The 19,486-nt window shown below is 36.3% G+C and overlaps 1 protein-coding gene across 6 annotated transcripts in view; it reads left to right on the top strand.

The window, feature by feature from the left end:
• The window catches only part of thsd7ba (thrombospondin, type I, domain containing 7Ba), a 250,151-nt gene that overhangs the window by 87,780 nt on the left and 142,885 nt on the right, over nt 1-19,486 (top strand). For all 6 annotated transcript variants that reach the window (XM_058788088.1, XM_058788086.1, XM_058788091.1 and 3 more), the window contains one exon: nt 12,448-12,777. The gene's annotated coding sequence lies outside the window, so the exon portion shown is untranslated. The remainder of the gene's footprint in view (nt 1-12,447; nt 12,778-19,486) is intronic.

The raw sequence follows: 19,486 nt of genomic DNA on the forward strand, positions 1-19,486 counted from the left end.
GAGTCCACTAGGAAACAAAAGTGAGAGTTTTTTTGCTGTAAACTCCAATCCTGTTTACCAATGTGATTGTCACTCAAGTTTGTATAGATCAATACTAAGACTTTGTTGTTTGGGGTTGTGGCTGTTGGAAAGGGCTGTGAGCAATCCTTAATGTAAGAGAGGAAAAAAAAAAAAAAGATATTTTGGTTGTGTTCTCTTTCCTCAATTTATCCTGTCGTGCAAAACTCTCCAAAAAGGATTAGGAAATGTGCATCAAGGGTTAAAGTTTAATCCTCCATTCACTAATACAGAAGTCAGATCAATGGGGGAAGTCAGCCATGAAGAAACAGTCTATCTCCAGACACAGGCAGTATGCCAGCTGCTGTGAACTCTCTCGAGGAGCTGGGGTCTCACCTGCCGCCCCTGCGGGCCGCTCTTAAAGCTGACTTTCAGCACGACTGCCAGGCATTGCTACTTTTACAGCTGCTAATTGGGCAGTTTGCATTTAAAATGAGAAATAACTGAGAAGCAAGACAGAACGAGAGACTTGTTCATCTGTCTGTGGTCACATTGTTGGCTGTGTTTTTATTGTGGATTGATTATTGCTCGGAAGACACATTGTTGCTGAGAAATGAAAAGCAATTACTTTTTTTGCTCCTTTTCTTGTACCAATTCTTGGTGATGACAAGCTTTAATTTAGTCTCATTTGGTCCAGAAAAGCCTTCTCATATCATATAAAGGTTAACTAAAACTATTAAACATGCATATCAAAGCTTTATTTCAGAGCAGAGGGAAAATGTACTCTGGAAATGATAATGATATTCTCATACTGTGTAATCAGCTCAGTCCCATCATGGCGCAGTTTAAAGGTCACACATGCTCCTATTGACATTCAGAATATAGAGAGAATGAAAATGAAGATTTAATTTTGACATATAAACGCTAAATGAAACGTACATTCAGCATGGCAGGAGAAAAATCATTTATTTGGAAATGTCATTTATCATAAGTTGCATGCTAAGCGTCAAAATATGCTTTATATCATGCTTTTGAAATGAAACTCCGAAACTTAATATGATACTCTGATGATTTTGAAACTTTAAATTTAAAGCTCGTTTTTGTTTCATCTAGAGGCAAACTATTGCTCAGACAGGTATATCACGAAACATCTTTTCTTGTAATAAATAAATGATATTATATTAGAGCTGGCAGTCTTAGGATAGGTCAGTTTTTTAAACCAAGGTGGAAGATGGTGAGATCAGATCTCTGTGTTGAGCACTGGTTGTTGTTTTGTCAGACTCCTTGTGCATACAAAAATCTCACTGAATTATTACATCAGTTCACATTTCCAAACATTCATTTTGCCATTAATTATAATAGTCTGGTGAGATTTTTGTTTGCACTAAACATCCCATATTTACATTGTACTGAACACTCATCTAACTAATGTTTTGAGGCTAATGGTGGCATAAAAAAAAAAAAAAAAAAAAAACACTATATATAATAATATGACTTCTTTCCAGAAAAAAGCTGACCTCAGAATTGTCTCAATATGTTAGAAATTTGCCTTTCAGTCTTTGGACAGTTTGAACTCATTACACTAAAAGCTGTTTGTTAGCTGAATTTGAGTGCAGTTTGTTAGACACAGACACTTTAGGCTTTAATTGTCACATTTAGCCTATAAAAACTGAATGAGAACTTCATTTTGACAGTTTAATTTCATACAACATTAAAATGTGCTCAGAAAGCAAATATTCCACTGTGCCCTCATTCTAAGAACATTTAAGGGGATTTCACCGAGAATGAGTTGCGGCTGCTGATAGCATAATTTATTCACAGCCAGTGTCTGTGTTGTTTTAAGGCCTAGAAGTATTATGCAAATTAGTAATGGTGCAAACACACAAAGTTCAGCAAGTTTGTGCAGTCTGATTGTGAATTGCACAGGGCAGTTTGTAATGAGACAAACATATAAGCGGGTAAAAGGCCACATAGACACAGTGGTTTCTGATAAATATTGATATACAAAAATGGCCTTCTCACTCATTGGCTCTTTTTCTAAACTATTAGTCAACCCATAAGATTTCAGGTCCAGGTACACTTTCATTATTGTGTTTATAGTGTAACCAGTACTGCCATATGTCATGCAGAATTTGATATGTTCATTTTATTTTTGGATAAGAAAACCCCTCACCCTGTATACACTGTAGAAAAAAAAAAGAAAAAAAAAGGAAAAGTTACTGGTTATTCCAGGATACCAGGACATTTTCCATGAAGTTTACAGACATTTCTTGTAACCCTAAAACGCAACACAATGCAGTGCATAATTCAGGTAAAAGACCTGTGAAAAATATCAATACAGAAAATTAATTTATATTAACACAGTGCTTTGGGCCCTATTGTTTTTTACCAACATTTCTTATAGTGCATGCACAGTTGATCAGGCTACAGTTAGTACTGCTATCTAACGGGTCACACTTTATTTTAAGGTCCAATTCTCGCCATTAACTGCATAGTTTGGGATCCACTTGCAGGCTTTAGTAAAACAGGCGTAGTAAAACAGACAAGGTCAAAGTACCAGCTTAGCTCAATAGCAGAGGCAAGGCAACAGAATAATCCAAACAACAGGCAAAGGTCAGGGCAGGCAGCAAACAATCAAAAAACAGATAGACAGTCCAAGGCAAAACACTAAGGCAAGACAAGGAAACAAAGAAAAGCACAGGAACAAAGGCTGGCTAGGCATGAACATACAAACAATACTCAACAATGTGAGTGAGAGTGTGTGCAACGTTTATAGTCCTCCTGATAGGAAACAGGTGGCGTCCGATAATGAGCTCCTAGGCAGGGGTTATGGGAAATGGAGTCCAGAATGAGTGGCAAAGGTATAGGATGGAGTGCCCTCTAAAGGAGCTCATGGGCACTCCAGCTGAAGGTCGTGACAAGAAGATTTTGAATTAATCATCAATGTTTGTAAATTTTGGTAGAACTAGTGCTGTGGATGTCTGAAATTTTAGTGTAAAACGCAAGTGATGGTGTTATTTCTCGGATCTTTATCTGATCACACTATGAATGCAAGTAGAAATCCAATCTTAAATTCTGTAGCGTTAAGTCTTTCGGTAACACTTTATAATAACTGCACGCTATGAATCATTAGGTAAGCATTAGTAAATAGTCAGTTCATCCTTTATAATGCATTGTCCCAACATTAATAGTCATTAGTAAGCAGTTTATAAATACAGCTATAAATGCCTTGTTCTTGATTTATAAGCGTATCTATTTCAAAGGAGATTTAAAGGCTCAGTTATCTTCCTAACAGAAAAATAAACAAACACAACACAGAGGGATACAGAACTCAGAAATATTTATTTCAAGATGCAAAAAAATGTAATTGTACAACTGTACACTTTGATTTTTTTCTATGAAATTGCAGATGTTTAGTTTTCATTTTTTTATCAAGTGTACAGTTGTACAGTTTCATTTTTTGCACCTTGAAAAAAAATATATTTCTTTGTTCCATATCCCTCTGTGTTTTGTGTTGTGTTTGTTTAACTTTGCTGTTTGGGAGATAAATGAGTCTTTAAATCTGCTTTGTAAATGCTTTATAAGGTATAAATAGTCCTCACTTTAGATGAGCTCACAAAAATAGATGGCTGGCTAAATGTTTTATAACTACCTGACTTAATTATGAATTACAGAAGGAATATGTGTTAATAAAGCATTTATTAACACACTGAGCAACTATTATCATGTGTCTACATAATTATGATTTATAAATGTACATTTAAATAGTTTATTACTCATTTACTTACACTTTATATATGATCTTATGAACCACTGACAACTCCTAAATAACTGGTTTGTAAATAACATAATAATTAAAAATGATAACTTGATCATTAATAAAGTATGAAAATACAATTATTAAACATTATAGATATGCTCAAGAACAAAACATTTATAGCTGTATTTATAAACTGCTTACTAATGCCTATTAATGTTGGAACAATGCTTTATAAATGATGAATTGACTATTTACTAATGCTTAACTAATGATTCATAGTGTGCAGTTATTATAAAGTGTTACCAGTCTTTCTTCCATACGTAAGGGATAATCAACGGCTAGCTGTGCATTAAACGATTTGAATGCATGACGTGGAGGCGAAGAACCGCCCGATGCGCAGCGGACCTGGAACTACCTGTGCAGTTCAACGAATTTAATCAACACCTGCCAGCCAATCAGAATCGAGTATTCAGACAGACCATGGCATAATGCCATGTACATCATAGTGAGAATAGATTATGAAAATACAGAAAATGAAGGATGGGGCTCTTGGTTCTGTCCGCCAGTTGTTGATTGGATGGAGGCAGATCTGAATTGGATTACGACGTCAAATGAAACATGCACAGATGAATTGTTCACAATGAGATCAATAACATGCATTTAGAAAATAGATTGGGTGAATTTAATTTCATGCCAGGTGTAAACGGAGCCCATACCAGCGTACGCAGCGCCTGGCTATCTGAATAAGATGCAGTAAATATCACATGCTAAAGTGATGCAACTGTTCGCCTCTTAGTGCCTAATTTGCCAGGCCTTATTTTGATGATTTTTCAGGTGTTTATAAGATTATCCCTTCACACAGGCAGGCCGTCTGTCACCTCAAGTGCCAGGCTTTAATTTCACCCATGGCTCCCCTCTCCTGGAACTCGTCCCCGGCATAATTGACTTTAACAGGTTTGAGCTCAGCTGTGGCCTGTCTTGGGACTCAACTCTTACCGACTCTGTCTCTTTCTCGCTCTCTGTAGCGCCTGATTAGTGGTCTGCTCCAGAGGGGAGGGCTGCTGGGATTTTCTGCAGCCAGGTGTCTGCTCAACCAGGGGGCCCAGTGTTATCAGGCAGCCGTACGGAACAGACCCGCTTAAGAATAATCCCGCATCCCCCTGGACACGCGACGGACAGCCATCAGCTTGTAGCCTTCCTGTTGCTCACCTTGAGTTATCATATCACATAGAGGGCGGGGAGAATGTTTTCGCCGGCACTGTGTTAATTATAAATTGCTTAACGAGTCGAGGCAGTCAGGTGGAACATCAGTATGTGGAGGGTTTAATTACAATTTTGCTTCTTTCTCTCTGCTGTAAACTCAAACCAAGATGTCTCGCCTGTGATTTCTTTTCTTTTTCGGAGGGTTTTTCGTGCACAAACACGAATTTAAATTCTCTTTCACATACACTCTCTATCTCTCTTGTCACGCGCCGACTCGCTCTATTCCTACCTTCCTCTCGCCAGATATCAGCATTCTGAGTGAACGGATCATTTATTTTTGGTTTCTGCTTCCTGTCTAGATGTTCTCTGCTCTCTCTTGCATGCGCCCAACCTCCACTGCCATTTGAAGGGAGGTGCTTTCTTCTTCCCTGATAAAACCAGCCACCTCAAAAGCGGCCAATTAAAATCAGCGTTGACAAGTCTTTTTTTCATGTGCTGACAGGATCACCGTCCCTTCACCTGAGGGGGCTCCAGGTGTTTGTTCTCACGTGTCATACCTCTCTTTTATATTTTAACTAGTTCTTCAAGAGACATCGCACCACTCTTTCTCTGCACCTGTTCTCAGACTCTCGTTATTTCGGCCTGTTTTTGGCTTTCACATCTTAAAGCTTTTAATGGCAGCTAATGAAGACCACACATCACGTTGGCTTCTGCCTTGACATATTCAACACCCTCATCATTAATTGTTACACTTGGCTACTTCTTGTCATCACACTGAGAATCCTTCATAGAAGCGTTAATAGAATGAGGAGAATGTCAAATGGGGTGGAAGGGTTGTATTGTCATCCCCGAGGGATATTTAATGCCCTGAGGTTTCTCTTTCATAGTTCGGGAGATTTAATGGAGTTCTCAATTATGATTTATTCAAGTAACAACTTTATCTTAGACGTTTCTCATAGAACTTTTCTTCTTCTTATCAGGAATAAACGCAGATTTAAATCTTTTTGTGTTCTACAAATGAAAGTCGTAATGTTTTGAAATGAGCAAATGACAAATATTGGTGATAATGTTAAACTAAAACTATTAAAAAACATATTTATTAACTAAAACGGAGCTGAAATAGTTTAAAATTCAATTCAATTTCATTTTATAACAATTAGTTGCCAGGACAATATTTCTAATTGTCGTTCAAGTAAAATGACCAAAACTGAAATAAAAATTAAGCTAAATTTGAAAGAAAATTCAAAAATGAAAATGACAAAATCACTCAAATGTAAACTCAAATTATAAAAATAAAAAATAATTCACAATATTAATACATAATATAGTAATAATACAAAAATACTGGTCATTTTTGGTTGAACTATGCCTTGTAAGCTGACAATTTATCTGATTTGAAGATGAGCGTAAAAAATGCTGTTAAATATGGAACAGGTTGTTGACTATATGTGAAAGAACAAGATCATGAAGATTTCAAATTAATGCTCTATAGCTCAGATGGTTTGGTTTTTAAATAACGAGACATTTGTTTTAATTTTGAAAGCTTTGTGTGAGATCTTAGTTGATTTTAGATCTTGCTAAATATGTGGAGCAGTTTATGATGGTGTTCTAATACATGGAGGTATTCTAGCATCTTTTTGGGAGTAGCGTGAAAGATTGAGATTTGACATACGTTCATCTACCTCTTTATATGCAGAGACAACTATAAGTCAGCCATTCATAGATTGATTCCCCCCAAAATATAAAAACTGTGACTTTGTGGTGCTATCAGGGCATTGCTGGGTTTGTATGAGAAACAGATTAAAATTTAAGTTGTTTTTCCGCCGATAATCTTTCCCTCCAGTGAACTGTTGATGGCTGCAAGCGGCTCATTGAGTCAGTGAGTTGAATTCAAGAACCGGATCGGCCCAATTCATGAACAAATTGGCAGGAATAACAGAATTTTCGAAAACTTTGGGAAACAAGAGAGCAGAAGTCTCCATTTACCCTCAATTTAATCTCACTACTCTCTAGGAGAAAGAAATGGGATTAAAGAGATCTCATTTGTGATTTTTCAGCCCTCTGGGATATCGGACAGCTATATGCAGACAGCGTGGAAAACAGACAATGTGTAATCAATGGCTTGCACCAGCTATTCTCCATCCATTCAAATGAGTAAATGCATTTATTGGGATTAGCAGGCCTGCTGTAGCCCAAACGGGATTCTGAGATAAGCACACAGATTCAGGAATGCTTTTTAAGCTGCTGGAGATAAGGATCGACCTATAGATCTCTACCCTCTGACCATAACTTATTTTTAAATCAGCATTTCATTGAAAGGCAAAGTGGTTTATTGTGGCTCTGTCAGTTCAATGCTGAATTCCAGATGGTTTCTGCAGCACTGGGAACACGCTGTCTGAAATCATTAAAACCATTGTCCCTCTGTATTCTCAGACCAAACCGAACAATCTCGTGCTAAAAGAAAGAGGTTTAGTCATAGGCGAAGAAAATACAGAAGGAGAGAGAGACAGGAAAGAGTAATAAGCCTTCAGTTATTTTAAAAGGACTGTCTATCACCAGAGAATGACTCTTATGTTATGCATTATTCTTTAGTAGTGATTTGAATCTGCTTAATATGACCTAGCTAAAGCCTAACCTTTATTTTAGTTTTGTGGCTTAAAGTAAACACTTTTGACAGCTCTTCAAAATAGAAAATACCTTTTTAAATGACCTCTGCAATTGAATAAATTGCTAGAAAGTTAATCAAATTTTGTACATCCATTGAATTTAGGGCATTGGCCAATTTCAGACAGACTTTGGCACTTAAATGCCATCTTTGACTCTGAATCGAGTAGTTAGAGTAAATGATTAAGTTTTCCGTTCTCGCTGGTCTGTTTAACATAATTGCAGTCCAGGGGCTACTTGTTTATACCCTTTCATGTAATTGTTACTGGTTGCTGGTTCACAAAGAGTTTTCATCAAATTAATTGAAATGGCAGACTATTTGATTAAACTGTCTCAAAATTAATTTCCTTATCATATTTGGATGAAATTGATTTCATGCAGTAAAGCTTCAAGTTCGTCCGTGTTGAAACTCTTTACTCTCGCTTTGTCTCTTTAAAGCTTGCCTGTCTGCACACATTTGCTTCACAATTAATCACACCAATTTAAATTCTCGGAGCACAGCATATGCTAGTAGACAAGCTAATTGTATCCATCAATTTTCGCAGCTTGTGTCAGATTTACATTTCAGGCAACTTTAGCATGAGGCTTCCATGGATTATAAGGAGAGCAGCACACGTTAAATTCCTATAATAAACCATAAATCCACATGTGTGAAGGGATTAGAGAAATGTTGTTCCTGTCGTGTTGATATTGAGGTACATTTAAGAAAATATCTGCTTAGGAGGGATAATAAATAATAAAAAATCTTCTTGATTTTGATCTTCGTGGTGAATTGTTATTTCATAGCATCTTAAACTTTTTCGCTCTACTAGTAGCTGAAATAACTGTTGGCTACTCTGATATTCAACTGTTCATCATTATGTTTTCTTGTTTGTGTAAGACCTAGGGGCTCCGAATTATGCTTTTAAAGTTGTTTTTGTATAGCTAAGACTATAATTTTTGCCTTTAGACAATCTTATATTTGTATTGTTCTAATTGTAAAATTGGATCTTTAATGTATTTTAATTGTTACATTTCCTGCACTCCCAATGCATTGTTTTGAATGACTTCTCTTACTTAACTGAATTTGGAGGCCTTCGCTTGGTTTGCAAATAAAACAACAGAGGGAGAATGAAATCTTATTAAGATTATAGTTATGACATGCTGGGGTGTGGTGAAGATCTTTTAGTCTACTATTATGGGTGCCGTGAGCGGTGCCCAGAAACCTGGTTGTAGGATTATGGATGATGAACAATAAACGTCACCGTTTATGCCTCAGAAGTTTGTGTCTCGTCTGAGGTAAGGTGCAGAACTGTAAAACTATCCTCATATGAATTCCCTCCTCGTCCCCTAGGCCATCAATGTGCAACGTGACCTGACCCGTACCTACACTTGTTTAACCATCCGTGTCTAAGCACCTGCAGCGGGGCCAGTCAGTGGCGGCAGGATGACAGTGGCCCCCTGGGTTTGAGGGTCTCACAATAACCAGTGAGTTGATTGAGTTCACAACCCTGACCCCTCCACTACTCTTCTCTCTTCCTCTTCTCTCCTGTGCTGACTTCACAGCAAACTCATGATAAAGTGTAATGGCCTTCTTCCATGACCGCTGGCCGTTTAATTGATTTTTGCACATGGGCGCAGGAGATCTGAATTATCTGAGAGATTTACCAGGATAGGTTAACAGAACTGAATGGAGAGTCTGTCTGTGATGGATATGTTTGTTGTATTGAAGGGCTGTGGCAGTAAAAATCAATTCAGTTGTTCAAATGAACTTTTAGAACTATATTTTATATGTGTTGTTTGGGGTTGGTGGGATGTTTTTATGCTCATCAAGGCCTGCATTTATTTAATACAAAATAAAACAGTGTTGTTAAATGCATAAAAATAGAAAACAGTTATTTTAAATTGTTAGAATATTTTAAAACATATATTCCTGTGATATCAAAGCTATTTTTTTTTATCAGCAATTACTCCAATCTTCAGTGTCACATGCTGATTTTCTACTCGAGCTATTTCAATGTTTAAAAAAGTTCCATAATACATTTCTTTTTTCAGGAATCTTTAATAGAAAGTTCAAAAGAACTGCATTTATTTGAAATATTGTAATGATGTAAAAGTCTTTACTGTCACAGTTGATCAATTTAATGCATCATTACAAAAAAATTATTATTTTATTTGATTATTTTTTAACCTTACTGACCCCAACCTTTTGATTTGGCATGAATATATTTATTACCATATATCCGCAATAAAATCATGAAGCAATCAGTTTGAAATCTTTTGAATTTAAGACACCATACTATCTAAAAACTGCATTTTAGCACTGAATCCACCAATTACTCCAGCACGATCAGCAGCAGAGTTTAAATACTTGAAATGACAGGCTGCTAGTCCGCATTTTTTGCTTCACATTTCTGTAAAGTTCAGCATTTTGCAACTTTTTGACACTCTTGCTCAGATCCACTGTCAATCTCACAATCCCCGACCCAAACCTGACATTCAGCTCTCTTAGGAAAGGACACTCTCCTCTGCACGATTGTACTTGTACAGTTACCTTTTTTTTTTTTTTGTAGCTGGCATGGTTCTGTCCATAGTTACTTTACACAAACAGCTGACCTAGGATGGCCCATCAGGACAGCAATGCTTTATTCCTTGCTGCTTGCGGGGATTGAACCAGCGTCATTCCAGTTACCAGCCCTAAACTCTGGCTACTACTCCACCTTCTCCAACAGAGGAACTCTGTTTAATAACATCCACTTTCATCCTCATATCAGTCATTCCATTGTCACTCATCCAATTCCCGTATTGCATATAATGCATCTCATATAATTGCATTAAATAATGGCATAGACTGAAATGAGAAATGATAGGACCTGCAAAATGAAGATCTTCCAATTTAAAAACTCCAAGCTACCAGAACATTCTTGTATCAAATAAAATATGAAATTGGGAATTGGAGAGCTTGTTGACAATAAAATCTTCAGCGCATTAATAATCCAAGATGGAGTCAACAGAATGTTGAACCTGCCACTCTCCATTGAGAGTTTTATGGTAAGCAATGTTCCAAGACCGATCCCTATATGCTATCTCCTCACCACTGGAGTGTGACTGAAATCATATGAATGAATCGATCAGGTTTTTCCTTTGTGGTACAGTCCCTTTTTTTTATTATTTTGGCTCAGACTAAAACGTACCAAATGCTTGAGGTTTGGGAAAGCCATTTTGGGCACAATGGTGGGCACTTAAAAGCCCTGGGAAATAAGACAGAGGTCATAGTTGGCGGAGGGAGGTTGAGTGTAGCATTGGAAGTCAATATATGGCAGTGGGTTAGAAAGAAGAGAGATGGAGGGAGGGCATGGGGTGTTAATAGAAAGAAAGAATCAGCAGGATGAGCTAGCCAGTCCAGCATGCAGTGTTGACAGGTAATCATTGAATGTCAACCATGAGAAGGGAACAGAAGCAGCAGAACACTGTTTTTAGTGTCTCTGATGGTGGATGACAGCCGATAAAGTGCCACAGTAATCCCACAGTGCTTACTTGTGAAATGAGACAATGATATGAGATGCTACTGGCTATAGACCCTTAGCATCTAAAACCAATGAGATATCATAATAAATTTGACATCAGAGCTCCAAAAAGTGTGAGACTATAGGTGTTATAGGTGACTATAGTGGACACTGTTGTCTTTTCTATAAAAAAAATCAAAATTTCCTTAAAGTAACGCAAAACTTGTTTTCAGTGAATTTATACTTCCATTCAAAAGTTTGGGTCTGTAACATTTAAAAAATATATTTTTGAAAGAAGTCAATTCTGCTTGCCAAGGCTGCATTCGTTTGGTCAAAAATACAGTAAATTACTGCTTTCCTGTAGCTCAAATAGTAGAGCATGGCGCTAGCAACGCCAAAATCATGGGTTCGATTCCCAGGGAAAGCAAGAGCTGATCAAATGTAACTGTAACTTGAATGCAATGTAAGTCGCTTTGGATAAAAGCGTCTGCTAAATGCATAAATGTAAATGTAAATGCTTTTGTGAAATATTACAATTACAAAGAAACTTTTTTCTACTTGAATATATTTGAAAATGTCATTAATTCCTAATCTGATGTATAATTCATTCATTTGTTTTTTGATTTAATATTGAAAGTAGAAAAATGAAAAAAAAAAAAAAAAAAAAGGCTTTTTTTCCAAAAAATGAAAACGAGAATTCAGCTTAAATTTTTGTTTAAAAATGAATGAACGAATGATACACGTACTATTCCTGTGATGGCAAAGCTGAATTTTCAGCAGTCGTTACTTCAGTCTTCAGTGTCAGAAATCATTGTAATATGCTGATTTGATGCTCAAGAAACATTTTTGTTATTATTACTAATGTTGAAAACAGTCGTGCTACTTAATATTTTTGTGGAAACAGTGATATTTTTCAAATACTTTGATGAACAGAAAGTTCAAAAGAACAGCATTTATTTGAAATTGAAATCTTCAACGTTATGAACTTCTTTACTATCACTTTTGATCAATTTAATATGTTCTTGCTGAATAATATGTCAGTGTATATGTAATATGCTAATGCGAAACTAAAACTGTGAAGTGGAGTCTCCTGTGCTGAGCGCTATTTCTGTGACGTCTGAGAGCTGTTTACAGATCGATCATTTATGAGGTTTCATGATATTTTGGAGGAGGCAGCGAGGCAGCTCACTAGGTTTTAGAACAAAACTAAACCTAATTCTTTTGGCTACTCCAGGTCTCATCTATAAAGTGTGCGCTATTGTCTCAGGGCAGGTTTTCAACTATTTCTGTATTGTTTGTCCAACCTAAAACCCATTCTTTCTCTCGCCCCTTTTGCAGCCCTGCTGGCTTCTGGACTCTTCCTGGGAGGAATTTCCGGCAGTGGATACTTCATCCGGCAATCGCCAAAGGGATATCTGTTCTCACGGTCGGTGATGGTGTGACAGACACATCTTTCACGCTCTGATCTTCCCGAGGGGGAGCCACTGAGGATTAGCTGGCAGATGATGCATCAGGGGGAGGAGGAAAGGCCGTGTTTATCTGCTGTCCCCGTGTCACAGAGAGCTTCTGAGGAGCATTCAGCTGCCAGCGGCATCAGCGGGCCTCAGCCATCCAGCTGTTCACCTCACTGCCACAGCTAAAGTGATGAGTCCCAGCCTTCCCTTTCAGGTAGATACCACCGTTTCCTCGCTCTAATTGCCTGCTAGCCCAATTCCCCAGTCTGGGCTCGACCGTCTTGGAGTCTGTAATAGGTTGAAGTACAGTGTTACGTGAGAGGTCTCTGCCAAGCAGCACTTCCTCCTTTCCCTGTGCAACTAACTAATGAAGAGAAATAGCTGCCATTTTGGGTCCCCATGCTCACTGCATGTCACTTAGAGGAGACATCTATTCATTCAATTATAAGACCGGTCTGACAAGGTGGCTCAGAAGAGGTTTCTCATTGTGTAAAGTATGATCAGTATTTTAAAGTGCCCCTATTATGGATTTTTGAAAATTACCATTCATGCATTGTGTAACACCGCTCTAAGTGAATGAAAACATCCTGCAAAGCTTTAAATCTGAAAGTGCACCATGTATAAAGTTATTGTCTCTCAGAAGAAAGAGTCGACTCTGAATCATTGAAACGAGTCATTTTTAAAACGAATCCCAAGCCATTTCATGTTGACGTCAACATGAAACATTAGCATATTGCCCGCCCACTTGTTGGTCTTTTAGCGTTGGTCTGAATGAAAATGCAAATTCATTCTTTGCCAGTAGGTGCCGCTTTTGGAGCGTTAAAAATAGCTGTTTCTCCGGTAACGCTGTACACAAAGCAGCACTGCACTCACAAACACACAAACACTGCTTTATCAGGCATTACAGGCGAGATGAGATGAAAATGAGACCAATCACATCAGATTAGCGTCACGCAAAGAAGGGGTTTGGAAAAATGAATCGTTTGCCAGTCATCGAGAATGTAAGGTACAAATAAATGCATATTATAAGACAATGAAAGTGTTTTTTGACCTTGCATGCATGTCAACCTGTTGTTGGGTACTCCCAAAACCAAAATATGAACCTTTCAAAATAGGGGCACTTTAAAAAGCACTTTACCAGTACAACTGAGGATTTTATCGATATAATATAGCTTTTAACCTGTATACTGTAGTGCTATTTAGGGGTCAGGGTTTGGCAGGTTAGCATGACCCTGTGCATGTGACTGTGTGCAGTTTTTTAGTGTTGCTGTCAGCCGCTGATCAGTCATAGTGTAATTTTAGAATGGATCATATTGTACTGGGCTGCTTTAAAGGCATTTATTTTATTCAAAAATTCCATAATATATTCTTTTATAAAAAGTATGTTTCACTTGGGAAATTTTTTGAATTTTTAACAAATATTAACCTGAATGATCTGATATACACTACCAGTCAAAGGTTTGTAATAATTAATAATAATAATAATTGTAATAATTATTAATAATGAATATATATTCTTTTATATTCAGCTTTTACCATCACAGGAATAAATTACATTTTATATTTTGAATATATTTTTGGAAAACTTTTGTAATATTTCACAATATTACTGCTTGTACTGTATATTTGATCAAAGACATATTTGATTCAGCGTTGGTAAGCATAAAAGTCAGCTAAACATTTGATTGGTAGTGTAGTTTTTGAATAATGTGTTTCATTTTATTTTATTATTTTGTTTAATAATTAAATTAAATAATTTAGTTTATTTTAGTTTGACTTTGCTTGTATAAAAATTAATACATTGTAGTATGGGAGTATTTAGTCACATGGTTTTTACGATTCAGGTGTTTGGCTCAAAACAACTGGTCCCACTTTATATTAGGTGGCCTTAACTACTATGTACTTACGTTGAAATTAATCATTTGATACAATGCACTTATTGCGTACATACATGTTTTTACATTGTACTTATATTTTTAAAAATACCTATATGTACTTACATCTGTAATTAATTTCTGTAATTACATTTATAATTACACTGTTGACCCATCCCTTACACCTTAAACCTACCCATACCACCAAAGCTGTCCCTAACCTTACCCATATCCCACCTCAATAGCAGCAAAAGTGTTTTGCAATACAATATGAACACAATAAGTACATTGTACTTATTTTTTGATGTAAGTACATAGTAGTTAAGGCCACCTAATATAAAGTGTAACCAAACAACTTGCTTTAAGCAACAACTAGCAACCTGGTTTCAGTACAACTCAAATGCGATTTATTTATTTTTTCCTCTAGAAATGCTATTAGCAGAGGTCAGTCATGATTAAATTTAAATTATTCTGTAAACGAATGTGCAATAATGGAGGTCAATGAGATAAAGTATGTAGCATTCAGCTAGTCATGTGATCTCAACTTGGACACCCTCTCCATGTAAAATAAATGTATTGAGCTACTGATATATTTGACTACTTCATCTCATGTAACTGCAAAAATGTATTTCTTTTTTCTTTTAGGAGTAAAACTTTTTAATGAGGCAAAAGGTACTGAGTTCACCTTTAAAATACTTTTTTCTTCCTTTTTTTAATGCCAGCTTGCTAATACAGTGCAGGTAGAGACTTATTATGAAGTGGTCTGCTTCTGTGATTTTTACGGACAAATAAGGCAGCCGGAAATGACAGGTGGTGTTCAAAGGTTTGCTCGGCTTGTCGAACACAAGCCAATTGGAAGCATTACTGTATGGAAATTCAAGCGAGGGGAAGGGAAGGCGTCTGTGATACAGTAAACAGGATTAGGAGCTTTTGTTTCCTTTGCTGTCAGAGCCGGTGGTGTCCTGTAGAGAGAGATCTAATGGAACGAGTCTGGCTGAGGCTGTTACAGACTGTGCTTTAGTGTCTGTTGTGGGAGTTGTAATCAAACGTTAATTAGCAGACCCACCTGTTTACAGACAGATCAGCTCGGATGCCCTTTCCCATGTGAAGATTTGGGGGAAGATCAGTATTGCACATTTCAAACAGACAATGCTGTGTTGAAGCTTTTCAGGCTCAGTGGTCAGCGGGAAACACTGCTTATTCTTTTCAAACGTCTTGCTTTGGAAGTTGAAATATTATTTATTTATTCTTAATGTTCTTTGGACAGGGGAGAAAAATAGTACACAGGAGGTTGGGTGGACACGGTTGCTGATGGTGCTTTAGTAGAACTGCTTAACAGCTGTACTGTTTTGCACACATTCCTTTATGTTTGTGCAAGTCAATGACACTATGTTGTTGTCCACATGTATTCATTTAATAAAAAATACATTTTTGGCAATATAAAGCCAAAAATGTGATTGGGATACAGATGTACTGATGTTATAATAATGATATAAGAATATAAAAGATTACTTGAACTTGATTTTTTTTTTTGACATGTTAAATATGTTATTCAGAATTTTTACAATAATTTTTAGAATTTTTGGCATGGGAATCAGATTGGTTCTAAAAAAAAAAAAAAATGGTATCCGAGCATTGCAGTTAGTTTAGGTTTTAAATGCCATGCGTTGTAACTAAAATCTTCGTGACATGTATGAATTAATAATTAAGTTTTAATAATAAAGTTATAATTATGCCATATAATAATAATTACATACATTATTGAATTAATAATTGTACATTTCAGTGAAATGAACATGTTTTTACTTGGTTACACCACATGACATTTTAGAGCAATTAAACTTTTCTTTAAAATGGTAATTTTATTTATTTATTTATAAAAACTTACATGAATAGAGTGAATTTTAAGGACCTTGACACTTTAAACTAGATTTTGTCCGTCTCATGGACAGTCTTATTTGTTATTAATCCATGTAGCAGAATGACAGTTTATGAAAATGATGAATGTAGTAAAAGTAACCACTAACCACTATGCACATACATAAAATGTGGTTATCAAACACAGAAGCCATAGCACATCTACATGTAACACTAGATCACATGGCAAGAATGGTGAAAAGCCGCCTGTTTTTGATGTGAAATTCATTGCCTCAGCTAGAACTGGTAAATTAATTCCCATGTGCAGCTTTGAAGATACATTTGAGCACGTGACTTTTCACACCAATCTGATATGTAACCCACCCAAGCTAGGAAGACTTTCAGCCTGCTGACGAAGTGTACTTTTAACTGAGATCCCTGCATGACCCTTAACCCTAAGCCTATAGAATCTGAACCCATGCATATTTAAATGTGATGGTTTCTTACCCATCCTTGGCAGTATAAGTGAAAATCTGAATGGTGTTTGTGCGTCTGTCTGAAAGAGTTAACTTTTGTGCTGCTTGAGAAAATCTCGACTGAAGTGTCATGAATCCTGAAGCGCAGAAGCTCTCTCAGGTTCTTTAGACTGCACACTGTGTTCCAGTCTGAGCCCACAAGCTTTGTTTGACCTAGTTATTCTAAAAAGCAGCGCAGGACTTGACGCATTCGATTTCCTGGATGGCTGTGGCTGGTATGGCGGGTGACAGGCACATGCAGGAACGTGCGTCAGTATTCACATCCTCCTTACGGCTGACAGGTCACAGGGAAAAGGCCACATCCATCATGCCAAGGTTTTTCAGTCTGCGAATGTTTGCTTAGCTATATGTAACCTTTTGTAAATCTTCACTGTAAATACTGAATTTTATGTTGTCTGGGTTTTGTGTTTGCCAGCATGCAGGGTTGTGGTGTACGTACCTATACAATATTTATAGGCCTGTTTTTGTTATCGGAAAAGTATATATATGGCATGTCTATAAACTGTGTTCATATGTGACCCTGGAGCACAAAACCAGTCTTAAGTCGCTGGGGTATATTTGTAGCAATAGCCAACAATACATCGTATGGGTAAAAATTATCGATTTACCTTTATGCCAAAATAAAAGTAAAATATTAAGTCAAGATCATGTTCCATGAATATATTTTGTAAATTTTCAACCGTAAATATATAAAAACTTAATTTTTGATTAGTAATATGCATTGCTAAGAACTTCATTTGGACAACTTTAAAGGCAATTTTCTCAATATTTAGATTTTTTTGCACCCTCAGATTCCAGATTTTCAAATAGTTGTATCTCAGACAAATATTGTCCTATCCTAACATACCATACATCAGTGGAAAGATTGTTTATTCAGCTTTCAGAAGAAAAAAAAGACCCTTATGACTGGTTTTGTAGTCCAGGGTCACATATGGCTATAGGTTAGTATAGAGGTTAAAAGGAATAGCTTAATGGTCAAATTCAAATTTGAATTAAAAGTACATGCAAAATACAAACTTAATTTGAGGGGTGGGCGATATGGCAAAAATATCTTTTTTTTTTTTTTGAAATATCACGATTCACCATTTTATCACAATTTTTTGTCATGTGGGTTTTAATATTTTGCAATATTAAATTGCAATATTACCCACATTCTTCCAAATACCTTCTTTTGTGTTCAGCACAAGAAAGAAATTAATACAGGTTTGGGACAACATGTGAGAGTAAATAATGACAGAAATAAAATTTCAGGGTGAACTATCCCTTTAATGACAGTCAGCAGCATATTTTAGTACTGTCCCTTTAAGACCTGCACACATCTAATATAAAGGCCGTTTTTCTCTCAACTGTTTACTTTCATTCTAGACATAATCAACTGAGTCTATACGTAAACCTTGTGTGTTTTTACAGTATTAGCGCAAAAGATAACATAGTCCAATAATTAGGTGCTGTTTGACAGGCTTTTTAGTGTGTGCGCTTCAGGTGTACAGGCTCAGAAAAAGTGCATGTCAGAACAGCACACAAATGAAATGTTTAACCGGCAAGGCTTTAAAGCACATGCAAATAATGTACTTTTGCGATTGGAGTAAGTGCAGTGTCCCGTGAGAGTAACTCTACCGCTGAGATAAAATTGATGTGAATGTATGTGGCGTTGTACAGTATATTGATACTGCAGCGCCAGAACTGCAACTGACAGAATGTGCGCTGTAGCATGATACTACAATATTGCTTCAAAAGCAGAACGTGGAGACATTTTTATCATCCACGATCAAAAATCATCATATCGCACACCCCTAGGTCAGTAAGATTTTTTTAAAGACTAATACTTTATTTATACATTTAACATTTACATTTTACATTTACATTTATGCATTTAGCAGACGCTTTTATCCAAAGCGACTTACAGTGCATTCAGGCTATACATTTTTGTTTTATCAGTATGTGTGTTCCCTGGGAATTGAACCCACAACCTTTTGCGCTGCTAACGCAATGCTCTACCACTGAGCCACAGGAACATATATAATTAATATATAATAATACAGGAATTATAATTAATATGTTAATATACTTTAATCTTAAATGACACATTTAATTGATCAAAAGTGACAGTAAATATATTTTTAATGTTGCTAAAGGTTTCTATAATAAATCACTTCTGTTCTTTTGAACTTTCTATTGATTAAAGAATTCTTTAAAAATATCACAGTTTCCACAAAAATATTGAGCAGCACAATTGTTTACAGCATTGATAATTATATAAATGTTTCTTGAGCACCAAATGAGCATAAAAATGTATTTCTGAAGGATCATTTGTCATTGAAGACCATAGTAATGACTGCTGAAAATTCAGCTTTGCCATCACAGGAATAAATAATTTTTTTAATAATTTTTTTTTTATTGTGATAGCATTTCACATTATTACTGTTTCTTCCTGTGTTTTGATCAAATAAATGCAGCCTTGGTTAATTATAAGAAACTTTTTTCACAAGCGTTTAAAAATCTTACAGAGCCCAAACGTTTGAACAGTAGTGTACACAATTACAGTAGCTATACAAAATGTCATTTCCAAAAGTGAGCACCAGTCATAATTATTGGAAATTATAGTTTACATTTTTGTTAATCGGTTTCAATAATTGGTCAGTAAATGGTCATTTTT

The sequence above is a fragment of the Onychostoma macrolepis genome, chromosome 09 (genome assembly GCF_012432095.1).
Source record: "Onychostoma macrolepis isolate SWU-2019 chromosome 09, ASM1243209v1, whole genome shotgun sequence".
NCBI lineage: Eukaryota > Metazoa > Chordata > Actinopteri > Cypriniformes > Cyprinidae > Onychostoma > Onychostoma macrolepis.